The sequence below is a fragment of the Bubalus kerabau genome, chromosome 11 (assembly GCF_029407905.1).
Source record: "Bubalus kerabau isolate K-KA32 ecotype Philippines breed swamp buffalo chromosome 11, PCC_UOA_SB_1v2, whole genome shotgun sequence".
NCBI lineage: Eukaryota > Metazoa > Chordata > Mammalia > Artiodactyla > Bovidae > Bubalus > Bubalus kerabau.
The window spans coordinates 98,972,404-98,990,256 of NC_073634.1; the positions used below are offsets into that span (position 1 = coordinate 98,972,404).

At 40.1% G+C, this 17,853-nt stretch overlaps 1 protein-coding gene across 5 annotated transcripts in view; it reads left to right on the plus strand.

The window, feature by feature from the left end:
- Positions 1 to 511: 511 nt before the first annotated feature.
- Positions 512 to 17,853, plus strand: part of GAPVD1 (GTPase activating protein and VPS9 domains 1) — a 74,332-nt gene continuing 56,990 nt past the window's right edge. For all 5 annotated transcript variants that reach the window (XM_055541137.1, XM_055541139.1, XM_055541138.1 and 2 more), the window contains exon 1: positions 512 to 674. The gene's annotated coding sequence lies outside the window, so the exon portion shown is untranslated. The remainder of the gene's footprint in view (positions 675 to 17,853) is intronic.

The following is a 17,853-nucleotide window of genomic DNA, read 5'->3' on the forward strand; positions in this document are numbered from 1 at the left end:
CCTGACATTTGAATATATGTGAATTGTTATTTTTTAAAAATTGTATTAAATTGTCAATCGACCTAAAAACTGTATGGTCAAGTTTACAGTAAGTAAAATTTGATAAACATAGTGGGAAATCAGGTTTAAGACTGAAAACCCAGATGTCATTAAAGGCAATTAGTGACACTTTTAACAGAAAGGAAGAAGAGAGAGCTATATGGGTTTCGAATGATGTGTTCTGGCCAAGTGACACTTGTCACCTAAAACATAAATGCTATAAATTGTTTTACTTTACACATACTTGCTCAGACGGATTTTTTAATATTCAACGGTACCCTACGCGAAAGCAAGAGGGAGTCTTTGGCGAACAAGTCTCTGGAAGCCCTTTCGCGGTAACCCAGCCGCTGAAGACGGCTCCAGCCCGCGGCGGACTCCGGGGGTCGGGGGTTGGGGGGTAAAAGCGGAAGAGGCGTCGCTGGTCGCGGGTTCGAACTACTAGTCCCAGAGGTCCCCGCGGCTCTGCGCAAGCGCGATGACTTGGCGGCAGCGCCGCCGCAGGACGCAGGGAAGCCAACTAGCGAGTGGCGGCGGCGGGGGCAGCGGCGGTGGCAGTTCGCGGCGAGAGCGACGGCTCCGAGGCCGAGTGACGGTCCGACGCAGACCTCGGTGCCCTCCTCCGCATGATCTTCTCGGTAAGTGCACGTCCCCGATCACCCCGCGCCGAGTGCGCGGGCTCCTTGCCTGGCGGCGGTGCTGCTCCGGCCTAGGGCCGCAGCCTGCGCCTGACGGTGGGCCACCGGGTCCAGCTGACCCCTGGGCCCTGGGCCTTTCCCTCCAGCGAGGGGAAACGTGGTGCCGGGGGCACATGGTTCGGTCCAGAGGGGAGAGGAGGCGGCGCGCAGGGGACCAGGCAGCCTGGGACGGACAAGAGGGAGGGACGTGTGGGGGATGGGATGGGAAAGGAGAGCCAGAGGCGAGCGACCTGGCAGCTGGAGAACTGAGAATGGGAGGCGAGAAGGTGCAGTGTCCTCTGAGTGCCGCTGGTGAAGATGTCTTGGTTCGGAGACTCTTGACAAGCTGGACTCAAGGGTCTGGGGGTGGAGGGGCAGCCCACCTACCAGAAACATACACACCATACTTGGCATGTTTCCACTTCCTGTTGGAGGTCTGTAAATATGAAGCTGTCGGTTGCTTCCATCGCTTTTCCTTCAACTTCGTCTTTCATTGACTGGCAAAATGTAAACGAGTGCTGGCTAAGCAAAGAAGAGAAATAAACAGGTAGTTCTGTCTGTAAATCTGCGTAAAAACAGGAAGGCGTGGTGGTCCGTTCAGATGAGAGGTTAGTCAAAGGAGAACTCAGTGTTTTTATTTTAAAATTTGTGCTAAAAATCAGTTTGAGCGAGGCTTTAAACTAGAAAGGATTTTAAACCTGCGAGTCACCAGTTGGTGGATAGAATTCAGGAGCTCCTTGAACTAGAATGAGAACAAAACACGTCTTTATTATCTGATGACTGTATTGTCATTTCCTTCACTTATGAATATAAGCAACAAACCACAGTAGAGTTAGCGATGCCTGTGACTTTGTCACCAATATAAATAATAGGTATTTTTGTGTCATGTTTACAGTTGTTGCGGGTATCTCAAAATATAATTTATGATACACTCCAGTAAAACATTTTTAAAGTATCATGCTTATAATTTCTTTGGATTATGGTATTATCAGACCCACTGTTAGACCTTGTTATTTAATTTGATAATAAAGGTGCACATATATATAAAACAATATCAGGGTTTTTTTTTTCATTCTTTTGCTAGTAGTTCAGTATAATTAGTTTCTTTTGTAGTCGCATATAGTTAATTATGTGTTTAAAAGCAATCTGAAAAGGGGGTCCGTCGGCTTCACCCGACTACCAAAGAGACCCACGGCTCAAAAAGACTAAGAATTTCTGAAGCAGAAGTAAGTTTTGGGGATCTGTAATTTGGCTTTCAAGAATATTTGGATCATGAGATAAGAAAAAAGTCAAAGCAGATACAATAGTGTAGATGAAAGAGGGAATTTTTGTAATCACGGAAATAAAAAAATTTGACTGTAATCAGAGTAATAGTTTTGAAAAATAGTATGGACCACAGATATTTCACTCAAGGTACTGAGGAATCAGCAAAATAATCTGAGGAAGAAAGGGAAGTGAGTACTTTGGCCCTTAGATTTTTGTATAAAGGCACCTCCTGGTTCTAAGTAATTAAAGGAATTGAGCCCTCCAAACTCTTATGTAAGTCCGTGAAAGAAAATTTTAGTGTGTGCTGTTTTTCTTTAAGTCATGTGGGTAGTGTGACTTTTAAAGGGGGGGAGGATATTCTAATTTTTCTATCTTTTTTGGGATGTGGGGTGGTGGGCCACACCGTGAGGATTGTGGGATCTTAGTTCTGTAACCAGGGGTCAAACACGGACGCTGGCGGTGAGAGTACTGACTGCCAGGGAATTCCCCAGACTAATTTTTCTGTCATTAAGAGAAAAACTGCAGAATCTCTCTTCAAGTCTGTTTTCCTGTTGCCGTTCTTCTTTTCATACATGATATACAGTAAACGTACACCTTAGAGTTGAAGAGTTACTAAGTCTTTTTCTTGAAATTTCATTTTAAATTCTGGTAGTTCAGCTTCTTTTTGGCCTCAGACTTCTCACTGACAAATCACTCTTAACATTTTTCAGAATATGTGTGACTGGAAGTTTGCACCTGTTTGTAAAGTACCTGTCAGCATCTTGTGTGAGAAATTTTCCCCTCTAAAGTAATAGCTATAATGAAAAACCAGTGCAGCAGACTTTTTCTAGAAAGGATTAGGGGAGGGTATGGAAAGCTGAGGAAGAGTCTTTTTTGAAATAGATGTTGGTGCTGAAATAGTTTGTGTTGACTTAAACACACCGTATTAAAATCACTGCCTTGGGGAGGTCTTGCCAGATCTTTCTGTGACCTTACACTGCCTCTTTCATCATTCTTTCTCCCCTGCCCCTTTATTTTATTTATAGCGTGTACCTATCTGGCATCGTATTATTTGTATATTTGTATATATTTATACCTAAAAGATCAAGAGAATTTAGATTGGAGCTACTACTACTAAATGGGAGAGTGGAGATTGGGGAATGCTGTGTGGATATGTCATTTGAACTGGACAGTCAGTCGTAGATGTGATTAGCTACAGGGATACTGGAGAAAGGCTTCCGGTGCAGGGAACAAACTGAACAAAGACAAGGACAGAGGAGTTTGTAAATCAAATAAACATCTAAATCAACAGCTCGCCCCCACCTCCCTCCCATCCATCCATCCATCCATCCAGTGCGTTAGGTCTGTGAAAGGAAAACTGGAAGAAAAGATTATGTATAAAGGCAGTTTGGGATGAAGAGAGGCTGAGAAATCTAGGCTCCCCATGAGAGTATGTGAGCATTTGCCTCCAGATGGATCTCTCCCTCCTAGAGCCCACCACAGTGACATTGCTCACAGGGAACCTGAAGTCTCTATGCTGAAGAACCAGAGAGGCAGCCTGGGGAAATGAAGAGTGTGGGGTGTGGAGTCAAACAGATCTAGTCTTGAATTCCTTGTCTGCTGCATAATAGCTGGATGATTAGGCAGTAAGTTATTTGACTTCTCTAAAGCTATTTCCTCATCTGTATAATGGAGGTGATAAATAGTTGTCATATAGGATTAACCCCAGAAGTAACTTCAGGAACATGGCTTTCACTCAGTAATTGCTGGTTATCTTTTGGCATTCCAACTTTCAACGTGCTTTCACCCTTTTCCACCTTCATGCCACGTCCCTGACTAAAACAGCCACTGCTCTCTGGTGCCTTCTTGGGCACTGTCACAGTGTTGTCACTTCCCCCTTCACCCAGTCAGCTTTGCGGTGAGTTTGTGAGCAATCTTCCAGTGGTGACACTTAGCACCATTCAAGGTGATACTGCCTGAGAATGGCATTCTGGAAATGGCAACAATATGTATTAGCTTTTGTTGGGTGCCCCTAACAATACAAAATTTGCCACTCTTTAAATGGAATGTGCTTCAGTTTAGATTAGTTTATTTGGAAAAATTACCCCTGATATTTACAGAAAATTGAAGCAGGAAAGTAGATACATTCCCAATTGTAAGATGTTTCACTTTTATTTATTATTATTATTTTTAGTAGTGAGTGTATTGGGGAGTTGGTTACACATTCTCCAGGATAAAGTATGATTTTTTGGAGGGGTTAAAAGTCTGATATATTTAAAATAAAAAAGTCTGATATAAGTGGGATCCTTGGGGTGGATTGGGGGCATGGAAGGGATGTTCAAGAGGGAGGGGATATATGTGTACTTAGGGCAGAGTTACAGTGTTGTATAGCAGAAACCAGCATGACATTATAAAGCAATTATCCTCCAATTAAAAATAAATTTTAAAAAATAAGTGGAATCCTTTTTACTTGCTTAGGAAGACCAAAAATAATTGAAAAACAATCTCTTCTCAAGTGATTAATTAAATTTTGCCCTTCAGCTTTCCTTCCTCTGTAGTTAATGTTTTCTTAGGTAAGAAGGATTTTAGCTGTGTTTTTGTTTTTTTACATTTGAACTGACTAGAACACAAATTCTATATGTTTGCATAGAATTATTTGTGGCTTTAACTCTTAAATCCTAATCAAGATATTTTCATTTGTAAAGGAACGATTTCTGTATTGTATACAGAAAAAGCTTGTGACACAAATTGTTTGACTTGTGGCTTGTAAAATTATAGATAATTAAAATTTCCTTTTTTGTGTTTACCTATATTTTCTTATTTTTTGGATTATGTTTCAGTATGTATTATGATTTTGTAAAAATATTTTCAGAAGGGAAGTTCTTCACTGTTTCTAAGCTGAAACCCAGTTTTGAACTCTGCAATTCAAAGGTCAAAAAAAGTGATGAATATCTGTTGATACTTCAAGTTCTCATATTTAATAAATAAATTGTTGAGCAAATGTTAAGAAAATACAGACTTCCTAAGGGTCTTTATAATGTCTTTTTTCTTTTCTTTTTTAAGTTTGAAGATAAACTAAATACTTAAGTATGTATATCCAAAAGGAAAATATAACTTAATGCTAACAGTGTAATTAAATTGTATATATTAAGCCAAAATTGTGTTTGTATTCACCTTTTCTGTAAACCATTTAAAAAAGATAAGACTACATAAAAAAGAATGAAATGTTGCCATTTGCAGTAACTTGAGTGGACCTAGAAAATATTGTACTTAGTAAGTCAGAGAAAGACAAATATATGACATCACTTACATGTGGAATCTAAAAATAATGCAAATGACTTTATATTCAAAACAAAAACACTCACAGACATAGAAAATAAACCTATGGTTATCAAAGGGGAAAGGGGGTAGGGGGTTGGTGGGATAAATTAGGAATATTGGATCGACAGATACAGACTGCTGTACGTAAAATAGATAAGCAACAAGGATTTACTGTATGGCACAGGGAATTATAACCAGTGTCTTATAATAACCTATAATAGAAAATAGTCTTAAAAAAGATATCTATCAATATATAGATAGATTTCTATATGTATCTATCTTCTTGTGTGTGTGCTCAATTGTGTCTGACTCTTCATGACCCCAAGAACTGTAGCCCATCAAGCTCCTCTTGCCCATGGAATTTTCCAGGCAGAAATACTGGATCAGATTGCCATTTCCTACTCCAGGGGATCCTCCCCACCCAGGGATCAAACCCTCGTGTCTTGGGTCTCCTGCATTGGCAGGTGGATTCTTTGCCAATAGATAAAAGATAGATATACATATCTGAGTCACTTTGCTGTATACCTGACATTAACACAATATTGTAATCGACTATACTTCAATAAAATGATGATAAACAATACAAGGCTTTAAGCAGACTGTAACTGTATAAACAGGCAAAATGTCTGCTCATTAATTTAAGATGTCTGTCTGAAAGGGTGCCTGCTTGGTCTTGCTCCCATGTAATGCCTGTACACCCACGCTGGAGACTAGTCATCAAACGTGTTCAGTTCTATTTTTTTCTCTTCCTAATTTATACTTTCAATTTATTTTCTCTGAATCTTTGAAAGGATTAATATTGGGAAATTTAAAAGGCAGAATATTTAATCAAAGGATGTTAGTCTATTCCCTTTTTTTCAGGATCAGAATCAAATTATCTTCCCAAGCAATTCAAATTTTATCTAAGTACATGTATTTTAAAAGTTTTTAGGACTTAGGGTAAAGTCATCTATTTTCAGCCCACTCTGAACTGTCTCCTTTCACTTTCTAATGGAGAACTCGGACCCATGTCTTAATTTTACTTCCACTGTTTATAAATCCTGACTACCTGACAAAAATACATTAGGTCTGAAAGTCATAGCACTTATGGCAGAATCGCAAAATGTTTACAGATATGGATTTCTGTGTCCAAAAGGCTTAGGGAAGAATAGATTAATTCTTTTTACAGAATTTATTTCATCTTTACCTTCTTTAGAACTCAAGGAATCTAACTTTGATTTCTCTAAAACAAAGTGCTTTTTAATATCGAATTATTCAAGGGCCTGGTGGGCCAACTTGGATTCTGATGGAAAGTAACTTACTAAGTAAGCTTTCCTCTAAGTTTCTGTTTGTTGCTGTTCAGTTGCTAAGTCTGACTCTCTGCAACCCCATGGACTGCAGCAGGCCAGGCTCCTCTGTCCTCCACCAACTCCCAGAGTTTGCTCAAATTCATGTAAAGTTTTTATTCCATCATTGCAAAACATCATGATAGCAGTAATGACAACAATAGCTAACATTTATTGACTTCTTTTTTTGTAGGCATTATGTAAACTAAAGTTAAAAGTTCCATAGTTCTATGGAGGCATCTTAATGGTTCATTTATTTCTGAAAAGCCATTTGACTAATGAGATTTATTTATTTATTTTTTTGTGGTCCAGAATGTTCCTTTTAGGTAGAACACAGTGATAATAATGCTGTTTGAAGTTTGATAGTGTTTGTAATTTTATGAAGTACCGTTTTGGTAAATGTGATGACACAGACATGTCAGTCTGCTGTTTACATGCTTTCCTTAAATTTGAGGGTGTACTCTTGGATCTTGAAACAGGCTTTATCAGTATTACAGCTCAGCAAAAATGCAGCTGAAGCTCAAAGTTCTCTTTCTGCTCTTCTATCTGGTAGTTTTGTGCACCCACTGTATTTAGGGAAGAAACTTAAGTTTATGCTGGGGACGAAAGCTTCCTCAAAGCATGTGGGTGGTGAAATCTCTCTCTCAAAGGTTTGTAGAGTGTTCTAAGGGTTTCAGGATTTTTTTTCACTAGTTTACCTTGCTCTCCAGATTTCTGTATGTCTTAGTGAGTTGTCGTTAGAGATTGGTGAATAGGAGGAAATTAGATTTGGTGGTATATAACTTTGGACTAATGAAATTAATTAAGGGTTACATAACATGAAAGTTCCTGATACATTTCTAGATCAGGTGGATATTTTTGTGTTACTTACTGCCTTTGGAGGAAAAGGGGATATAATTTTAATACCATTGAAATTCTGCTTATTAGTGTATAGTGTGTTATTGTTCAGCTGTACCTAGAAATTAAGTACTGTGTCCTTTTTGTTGGACTTGAAAATTTCAGTTTTAATTATTCACAGAATTTGTCTGGTCCTGAGTGTTTAAGTAATTGTGCTAGCATATCTTTAAGCAGGGGAGCTTTTAGTGCCAAGTTTTTATTATGTTTTCCTTAAAATTTTTTTTGAATTACTTAAGTAATAAATATTCTTTGTTAAAAAAACAAAACTAAAAACAATGCAGAAATGAAAAATTTCTTCCCTACCTGTATATGCACATGCTATATGATTTGGAATTTTTTTCCCCCCAGAATTATAGTTAACACTTGTTCTTGTTAAGTGCTTTACATATGTTAACCCATTAAACCCTCTAAACCTTATGAACATACCTGTCAAAGGTTCAGTTTTACATCCATTTGCATATGAAGAAACTGAGGCAAGGAAAAGTAATTAGCCAAAGGCTGCATAACTGTTACTGCTACTGCTAAGTTGCTTCAGTCGTGTCCGACTCTGTGCGACCCCATAGACGGCAGCCCACCAGGCTCCCCCGTCCCTGGGATTCTCCAGGCAGGAACACTGGAGTGGGTTGCCATTTCCTTCTCCAATGCATGAAAGTGAAAAGTGAAAGTGAAGTCACTCAGTCGTGTCCGACTCGTAGCGACCCCAAGGACTGCAGCCTACCAGGCTCTTCCACCCATGGGATTTTCCAGGTGAGAGTACTGGAGTGGGTGCCATTGCCTTCTCCAAAAGGCTGCGTAACTAGTGAGCAGCAAAACTGAGATTTGAGCTCAAGAAGTCTTGCTCTGGGATTTGTCTTTTAACCTTGGACTGCCTCTGGGAACTTACCTTTCGTGTCATCCTGCAGTTTGCTTTTTTTCACTTAGTGGAACCTGATAGGCATCATCCCATGAACCTCTACCTCCTTCTTAGTAATGATGTGGTAGTACATGGAAAACCACTTCCCTGGTGGCTCAGCGGTAAAGAATCTGCCTGACAATGCAGGAGAAGAGACACAGGTTTGATGCCTGAGTCAAGAAGATCTCATGGAGAAGGAAATGGCAACCCATCCCAGTATTCTTGCCTGGGAAATCCCATGAACAGAGGAGCCTGGCAGGCTACAGTTGATTGGGGTCACAAAAGAACATGACTTAGCAACTAAACAAGTCCATGGAAGGCGTTACCATAATTTACTTAATGTCTTTCATGCTTCATCTTGTTTAACTGTCCCATTAGTAATGATTTCAAGTAAGATTTTAAAAAGTCAAGATTTTTAAATGAAAATAGTGAGTCTACATTAGTATTTACTAAGTAATGCATATTAGCTGTCCAGGTGTTTTATTTTGTCAGTTGTGTGGTCTAATAATAAAACTTGAGCTTAATCCACAAGCTGTTTGTTATGTGTTGGATTTCATTGTTTTCATGGTTTTTCTTTTTTAGCTCTGGAAAATTAATTAATGGTACCGGGGAGGGGGTAAAATTGACCTTTGGATTTTATTTATTTTTGGTAGGGTTTGGAGTTTTGGTGTCATAACACAAAGTGCTGTACTCTTAATTTGAATTTTGGGTACTATCTGACTTTGAATTAGGTACTTACATCTTCAGAGCTCTGTGTCTTTCAGTTCCTTGTACTCGTGCCAGGAATAGTTGGTACCAAGTCTATTTTTTTAAACAATGTTTTACTTTTGTTTCAAAAATGTCAACCAAAGATATTAGAAAGTATCAGTCGTTTCCATATTTTTCCCTCATGATATACGTTTCTTCATTGTGAAGAAATGTCCTTTTTTTTGGTACCTTAATAGTTATTTCAGACATACTCATTGGGAAGTTAATAGGTGTCTCCAACTTAAAACTTGGTTGCTGTTCTTTAATCATTTTGGAACTGAGTTAGCAGCAGCTTGGCTGATTCCTAACTGGAGCATTGCTCTTCATCATTCAGTCACTTGTTTATTAATTATTTATAAATTTATACGTTGATTCAGTACCTGCTAAACACCAGTTCCTCTGCCAAGTAATGGAGATACCAAGATGACTGTGTCCCTGTTTCAGGGCACTTGAAGTTTTGTTGAGAAAACAATGTTCTGTTGCAAATAGTCTATGAGAAAATGTCTGACTCAAGAGGCTGGTAAAGGCTTCTCAGTTTGGGCTGGGCCCCACTGCCTGAGTGGGACTTAATTGGCCACTAAGAGGAGTAGGCAGAGGATTCTAAACAGAGGGCGTGTAGAAATCCAATCTCTGACAGCGACTCAAAATTGTCATCAGAATGCCATGTATCCCTGTGAGAATGCGGGTCCCTCAAGAGCAGACCTTAACCCGTCGTGTTCATCGGCGCCTTGCACTTCATAGGTGTTTAGTAAACATTTGTTGACTGGGTGAGTGAAGCAAGTGTGTTAAATAAAACCTTACTGTCCTTGTCTGTCCATTTTTTGGAAAGTGCTGAGCTCATTATTTTTAATACCTGATGATGTTTAGAGTATGTAATTTAAAGAAACATAAAATGAGTAAGAAACTATTCCTGCATCGAAAGAGGTAAGTCTTGCAAAGGGAAACACATGCAGACAAATCACTGTAATTCAACATGATTATGTTTATTAAAAAAAAAAATTTGCAGTGGACACCCATCTCTGGTATTGGTTGGATACGTCCCTGAAAAGTGGTGGGTAATTAAAATCCTATACAGCTAACACTGTAGAAGGTCATTAAAAATGATGGTCATTTTTTTGCCTTGTCACATTAGTATAAATAGTACATGAATATTATGATGAAATGTACGTCTATAGTGAACAAAAAAAGTAACTGACAGTTCTGTCAAGGTCTAGGCAGTAGTATATAACTGTTTACCATGCTTGATCCTCGAGTAACATCAGAACTTTTCCTGAATCTGCACACTGCTTTACTGTTGTTTATTTAAAACGTCTTTTTTGGGGACCCCTTAAAAATATTTTTAAAGAAGCTTTATGTTCTTACCATAACGAGAGGCTACTATCTCTTGCCCTAAATAGAAACCAAGTTAAATATAATAAAAACACAGCAGTATTATAAAACTTTGCTTACTGCTGTTTGCAGAAAAGTACTGAGTTTGAGATCTGCTGTCCTTTAATTGAAAGGAGAGATTAGCAGGTGTTGGGTTTCCCTGGTAGCTCAGCTGGTAAAGAATCTGCCTGCAATGCAGGAGACCTGGGTTTGATCCCTGGGTTGGGAAGATCCCCTGGAGGAGGGCATGGCAACCCTCTCCAGTATTCTTGCCCGGAGAATCCCCATGGACAGAGGAGTCTGACAGGCTACAGTCCATGGGGTCACAAAGAGTCAGACACTACTGAGCGACTAAGCACAGCACAGCAAGTGTTAGGGAAATGTTGAAGACAAACTGGGGCCTTGCTTAGGTTTTCTCCATGATATGAATAGGAGAACTGAAAGAGACTTTAAGATGGAGTAACTTTCCCACTCAGTGTCATAAGGGAGGAAGGACGTACCCTATTTGTTAGAGGCAGTTCCCCCAGCATTTAGCAGTGGGAAGAGATTTGGGGGCTGGGCCTCAAAGGAGAAATTTGAGTTCACTTAAAGATAGGGAGGATATAGGCTTCGTGTGTGTGCATACATGCGTGTGTGCATGTGGATGCTCAGCTGTGTCCGACTCTTTGCGACCCTGTTGACTATAGCCTGCCAGGCTCTTCTGTCCATGGGATTTTTTTCAGGCAAGGAAACTGGAGCAGGTTACCATTTCCTCCGTCAGGGGATCTTCCTGACTCAAGGGATTGAACCTATGTCTCCTATGTCTCTCCTGCAGTAGGGAGGAGAGTCCAGGAATGAGACTACTCAGATGATGAGACTCTTCATAGTCTGAAGGGTTGACTGGAGAAAGATGATAATCTTGAATTTTCCTAACCTTTCCCAATAAAGGGCCATTTTGATTTTCTGTTCTCCCACATTGGAAGAAGGCAGAAGATACACTCAGAGCATAGCTCACTTTGACAATATTGATTACTCTCTGAGGTCACTTGCCCACAGGAAATCCCAGTTAGCTTCTAGAGAAAGAGAGTGAGGTGACCAAGATGTTCTGGTGCCACTTAAGGAAGAATTGATGCTTTTGAACTGTGGTGTTGGAGAAGACTCTTGAGAGCCCCTTGGACTGCAAGAAGATCCAACCAGTCCATCCTAAAGGAGATCAGCCCTGGATGTTCATTGGAAGGACTGATGTTGAAGCTGAAACTCCAATACTTTGACCACCTGATGCGAAGAGCTGACTCATTTGAAAAGACCCTGATGCTGGGAAAGATTGAGGGCAGGAGAAGGGGATGCCAGAGGATGAGATGGTTGGATGGCATCACCGACTCAATGGACATGGGTTTCGGTAGACTCCGGCAGTTGGTGATGGACAGGGAGGCCTGACGTGCTGCAGTTCATGGGGTTGCAAAGAGTCGAACACGACTGAGCGACTGAACTGAATCTGGATTAGTCCCTAGTAACTTTTTCAAAACTTTCATATACCATTTCTTTAGTAGGATTTAGGTAATTTAGTCCTGAAGTCCAACTAAACTTAACTTTGTCAGACAGTTTGAAACTTTTGAAGAAGAGGGGAGTTGTCCAGCTACTGACTGATATATTAATAGTTGGAAGAGTGGGGTGAGTAGAAGAAGCGACCTTGACGGTGAATTAAAGCACTCATTTTTGGGAGGCACATGGCATGGTGGTTAAAATCTGTGTAAGCCAGGTACACCTGGATTCTAGTCTTAGCCTTGCTAGTTACTGATTTGACCTTGGGCAGAATATTTAATTTCTTCATCAGTAAAAGGTGGGTACAAATACCTTTCAGGAATGTTACACAGATGAAATGCGAATTTCCATATAAAGTACCTAGTTGGTCCCTAGCAATGACAATCCTCCCGGCAGTCTTGATTCCAGCTTGTGTTTCTTCCAGTCCAGTGTTTCTCATGATGTACTCTGCATATAAGTTAAATAAGCAGGGTGATAATATACTGCCTTGACGTACTCCTTTTCCTATTTGGAACCAGTCTGTTGTTCATGTCCAGTTCGAACTTTTGCTTCCTGACCTGCATACAGATTTCTCAAGAGGCAGGTCAGGTGGTCTGGTATTCCCATCTCTTTCAGAATTTTCCACAGTTTCTTGTGATCCACACAGTCAAAGGCTTTGGCATAGTCAATAAAGCAGAAATAGATGTTTTTCTGGAACTCTTGCTTTTTCCATGATCCAGCGGATGTTGTCAATTTGATCTCTGGTTCCTCTGCCTTTTCTAAAACCAGCTTGAACATCAGGAAGTTCACGGTTCACGTATTGCTGAGCCTGGCTTGGAGAATTTTGAGCATTACTTTACTAGCGTGTGAGATGAGTGCAATTGTGTGGTAGTTTGAGCATTCTTTGGCATTGCCTTTCTTTGGGATTGGAATGAAAACTGACCTTTTCCAGTCCTGTGGCCACTGCTGAGTTTTCCAAATGTGCTGGCATATTGAGTGCAGCACTTTCACAGCATCATCTTTCAGGATTTGAAATAGCTCAATTGGAATTCCATCACCTCCACTAGCTTTGTTCGTAGTGATGCTTTCTAAGGCCCACTTGACTTCACATTCCAGAAACACAAGCTGGAATCAAGATTGCCGGGAGAAATATCAATAACCTCAGATATGCAGGTGACACCACCCTTATGGCAGAAAGTGAAGAGGAACAAAAAAGCCTCTTGAAAGTGGAGAGTGAAAAAGTGGGCTTAAAGCTCAACATTCAGAAAACGAAGATCATGGCATCTGGTCCCATCACTTCATGGGAAATAGATGGGGAAACAGTGGAAACAGTGTCAGACTTTATTTTTTGGGGCTCCAAAATCACTGCAGATGCTGATTGCAGCCATGAAATTAAAAGACGCTTACTCCTTGGAAGGAAAGTTATGACCAACCTAGATAGCATATTCAAAAGCGGAGACATTACTTTGCCAACAAAGGTTCGTCTAGTCAAGGCTATGGTTTTTCCTGTGGTCATGTATGGATGTGAGAGTTGGACTGTGAAGAAGGCTGAGTGCCGAAGAATTGGTGCTTTTGAACTGTGGTGTTGGAGAAGACTCTTGAGAGTCCCTTGGACTGCAAGGAGATCTAACCAGTCCATTCTGAAGGAGATCAGCCCTGGGATTTCTTTGGAGGGAATGATGCTAAAGCTGAAACTGCAGTATTTTGGCCACCTCATGCAGAGAGTTGACTCCTTGGAAAAGACTCTGATGCTGGGAGGGATTGGGGGCAGGAGGAGAAGGGGACGACAGAGGATGAGATGGCTGGATGGCATCACTAACTCGATGGACGTGAGTCTGAGTGAACTCCGGGAGTTGGTGATGGACAGGGAGGCCTGGCGTGCTGCGATTCATGGGGTCGTGAAGAGTTGGACACGACTGAGCGACTGAACTGAACTGAATGACAATCCTGAAAGGCCCAGTGATTATTATTGTTTTTGTTTCCTAGGCACACGTACACTCTACTACCACCAGCCAAAACTCACCTCTTCAAGCTCAACCACTACTACTTATAATGGCTTTTTAAAAATTTTGCTATTAAGTGGAAACTAATGTGAAAACTGACTTTTCCTAAACAATTCTGGCTGATTTGCCTTGCTTCTTTTGACTAGGAATTAGTGCAAAATGTTAATACAGCTGTGGAACTTTTGCGTTAGGAGGTTTCTGTGTTTTGTTTCCGATCACAGTGAACTGAAAGAAAAAATATTCTTAGAGTGATAGTTTAAACAGTGCAGTATGTTACCAGATGTTAGTGGGTTCTGTGATATCAGGTGATGATAAATTACAGTGTTCATGTGCAGTTCTCAAATTCGTATACTTTTTCTTACTGAGAGAAGTTGCTAAATTGTATGCTTAGATTTAGAATTATGTTATTTATACAACAAAAAATTAAAACAGACTTTACTTTTTAGAACAGTTTAATTTACAGAAAAACCTAGATGATGGTACAAGGAGTTGCCATACACCCAGCATCAAGTTCCTGTTGATATGGCACATTTGCTATAATTAGTGAACCGGTATTGATAATTATTATTAATTAAAGTTCATACTTTATTCAGATTTCTTTAGTCTTTACCTGATGTCCTTTTTCTGTTCCAGGATCTCATTCAGGATATGTTACATTTAGTTGTTATTATCTCTGTAATTTTTGATTGGATCATTTTAATTAACCAAATTATTTGTTTGCAAAACATGCTTTATCCTCAAAATTCAAAGCCATACCTATGTGTGGCGTATTATGTTACTGAAAATGCTCTTTGCTTGAAGCTAGTTTGGCCTTTAATTTCACTTTTAATGAGCCTGTATGAGTGTAGGTTTCATCATGTTAGCAAGTAGTCTGTCTTACCTTTTTAGTTCTGTTTGATATTTTACACTTACTTTCATGGAAAGGTTCATTTAGGTCGCCTCTGTCATGTGAAGGACATGGAGTATGTCTCATTGTGTCCTAGCGAAATGATAAAAATTACTCTGCCTCTTTTTTGTGGAGGAACTAAGATCCCACAAGCTGTGCCACGTGGCATCTGGGATTTTACCTCATTGACCAGGGATTGGACCGAGGCCCTTGGCAGTGAAAGTACAGAGTCCTAACCACTGGACCACCAGGAAATTCCCTGCCCTACCTCATAATTGATAAGAATAGTGATGTCCTACATCATAGATTATTTATACTTCATAATCTTCTCATGTGAACTATACTATTTAGCATATGAAGTAGGTAATCGGTAAGAGCAGTATCCCAGTTTTGAAGATGGGGAAGCAGCAGCTTAGGTGAGATCACTGGCTACAGATCACGGTGCCAGCAGAAGGCAGAGCCCAGTCTTAAATCCCTCAGATCTTCTTACTGTAGTTTTTTGTTTGTTTTTTTTAGTATCCTTTCCATTGTCTTGTATGAAATAATTTCTATAAAAAATGATAAAGTAGTGAGTGTTTTTCTGTTACTGACTTACAGAGTTGATCTTGAGTTTATTAAATTCCTGAAGCCTGGCGTGCTACAGTCCATGGGATCTCAAAGAGCCGAGCGACTGAACAACAAGAGAGAGATGATTAGATAAACTCTCGCTGTTACTTATAAGTTTAAAACTCTTAGCTGCATATCATTAACTTGGGATGCTTTTGATTAGAAATTTTCATCAGCGAAATAATGAGACATGATTCTCATTCCATAAAACATTTGAAATGATTTCCCCCTACTTTTGAGTCCTTGAGTCACCGGAGTTCATTCAGGCATAGTTGCTGACATGTGTAATATGCGTTTCCTCCTTGGAACTTTGAATGCATTTTCTAATTCACGCATTTCACTTTATCTGGTTGTGCTTCCTTCCCCATGCTCTGTGTTAGAGTAGGTATGCTTGCTTATCTGGAGTTAACAGGCTTTTTAGGCCAGATAGTGAACGTTTTAGGCTTTGTGGGCATATGGACTCTGGTGGACTCTGGCAACTATTCAGCTCTGCTGTTGTAGCCTGAGAACAGCCATAGATAATATATAAACAAATGGGCATGGCTGTGTTCTGGTAAAACTTTATTTGTACAAGTAGGCAACTGGTTGAATTTGACTCAGGCTGTAGTTTGGCAGCCTCTCCTCTACACAATTGTAGGAACGATACAAAAGCCCAGTGTGCTTCACTTCTTCCAACTAAAATCTCCCTCTGGGCTCTCAGTGATAAGTCTTCCTAACATGAGTTGAAAAGGTTAAAATCTGACTTAACACGCACAGGTATGCTGCTGCTGCTGCTTCGTGGCTTCAGTTGTGTCCAACTCTGTGTGACCCCATAGATGGCAGCCCACCAGGCTCCCCCGTCCCTGGGATTCTCCAGGCAAGAACACTGGAGTGGGTTGCCATTTCCTTCTCCAGTGTAAGAAAGTGAAAAGTGAAAGTGAAGCCGCTCAGTCGTGTCCAACTCTTTGCGACCCCATGGACTGCAGCCTACCAGGCCCTCCGTCCACGGGATTTCCAGGCAAGAGTATTGGAGTGGGGTGCCATTGCTTTCTCTGATGCATAGGTATAATTGATTTTATTTTTGTAGAAAATGTGGTTAAGTGGAACTGAGGTTAATATAGATTTTCAAAGTTCAGTTATTGACCCCTCCAAAAAGAAATTATCTAACTTTGAAAATGCTTGCAGCTTTCAGGGAAAAAAAAAAAGTTTGTTACTGTGAGATATACCTAAAGTTAATTTAAAAATTCTTTGATTTTTTACTTAAGTTCTTTTTCTCACAGCGACTTGTGATAATGCAGTTAGCAAAACTATATGAGAACTTCTGTGTTTGGCTTGGTATTGGGGGCTGGGCATACATAGGTCTAAGAGAGAATTGTCATCCTTTGAGGGGACCCTTCATTCTTGCTGGAAGGAAAATAGACATTAAAGATGAAAACAAAAAATAACAGTTCCGATTTAATGGCATGAATAAGCACTGCTTTAGGAGTTCAAAGTTGGAATTTATCAGTGGGGCAGACTGTATGGTTGGGAAGGAAGATTTCATTGAGCTAGGCCTTGAAAATGTAAAGGAGCAAATAGGATGAAGGTGAATTGAAAATAAAAATGAAGAGGCATAAGAGGGTTTGTATAGACAAATAATACTCTAAAAGTAAGGAATAAATGTGAATTTTGAGCGTGTAGTATTTTTAATGTTTTCAGTACAATGTGCTTATTGTAGTTAACATTTATTGATTCTTCTCATAGTATTTATCTCTCTCCTCTTTTCCTGTCCATCAGAGACTACATGCTTGTTCTTCCTATGTTATTTCTACCTCTGCTTATGAGGTTTCTAACATGAATATGTTACTGAAATGCCTCTTTTTCATTCCTATATTCATTCAGCAGATGTGTACTGATGTGCATGATGTGATGGATTCTAGTCAGTGTGAACAGAACTGGAAACAAATTGGGCATAAATCCCTCCTCCTAGGGAGTGTATATTTTCTTGGGGAGATGGTGAATGCATAAGATAGATAAGTGAAATGTATAGTAACCAGTGCTAACAAGTCAATCCTGAGATCAGTCCTGAATATTCATTGGGAGGACTGATGCTGAAGCTGAAGCTCCAGTACTTTGGCCACCTGATGCGAAGAACTGTCTCATTGGAAAAGACCCTGATGCTGGGAAAGATTGAAGGCAGGAGGGGTAGGGGACAGCAGAGGTTGAGATGATGGGATGGCATCACCAATTCAAGAGACATGAGTTTGAGCAAGCTCCGGGAGTTGGTGATGGACAGGGAAGTCTGGTGTGCTCCAGTCCATGGGGTTTGCAAAGCGTTGGACACGACTGAGTGACTGAACTGAACAAGAAAAGTGAAATCAGGGAGACATAA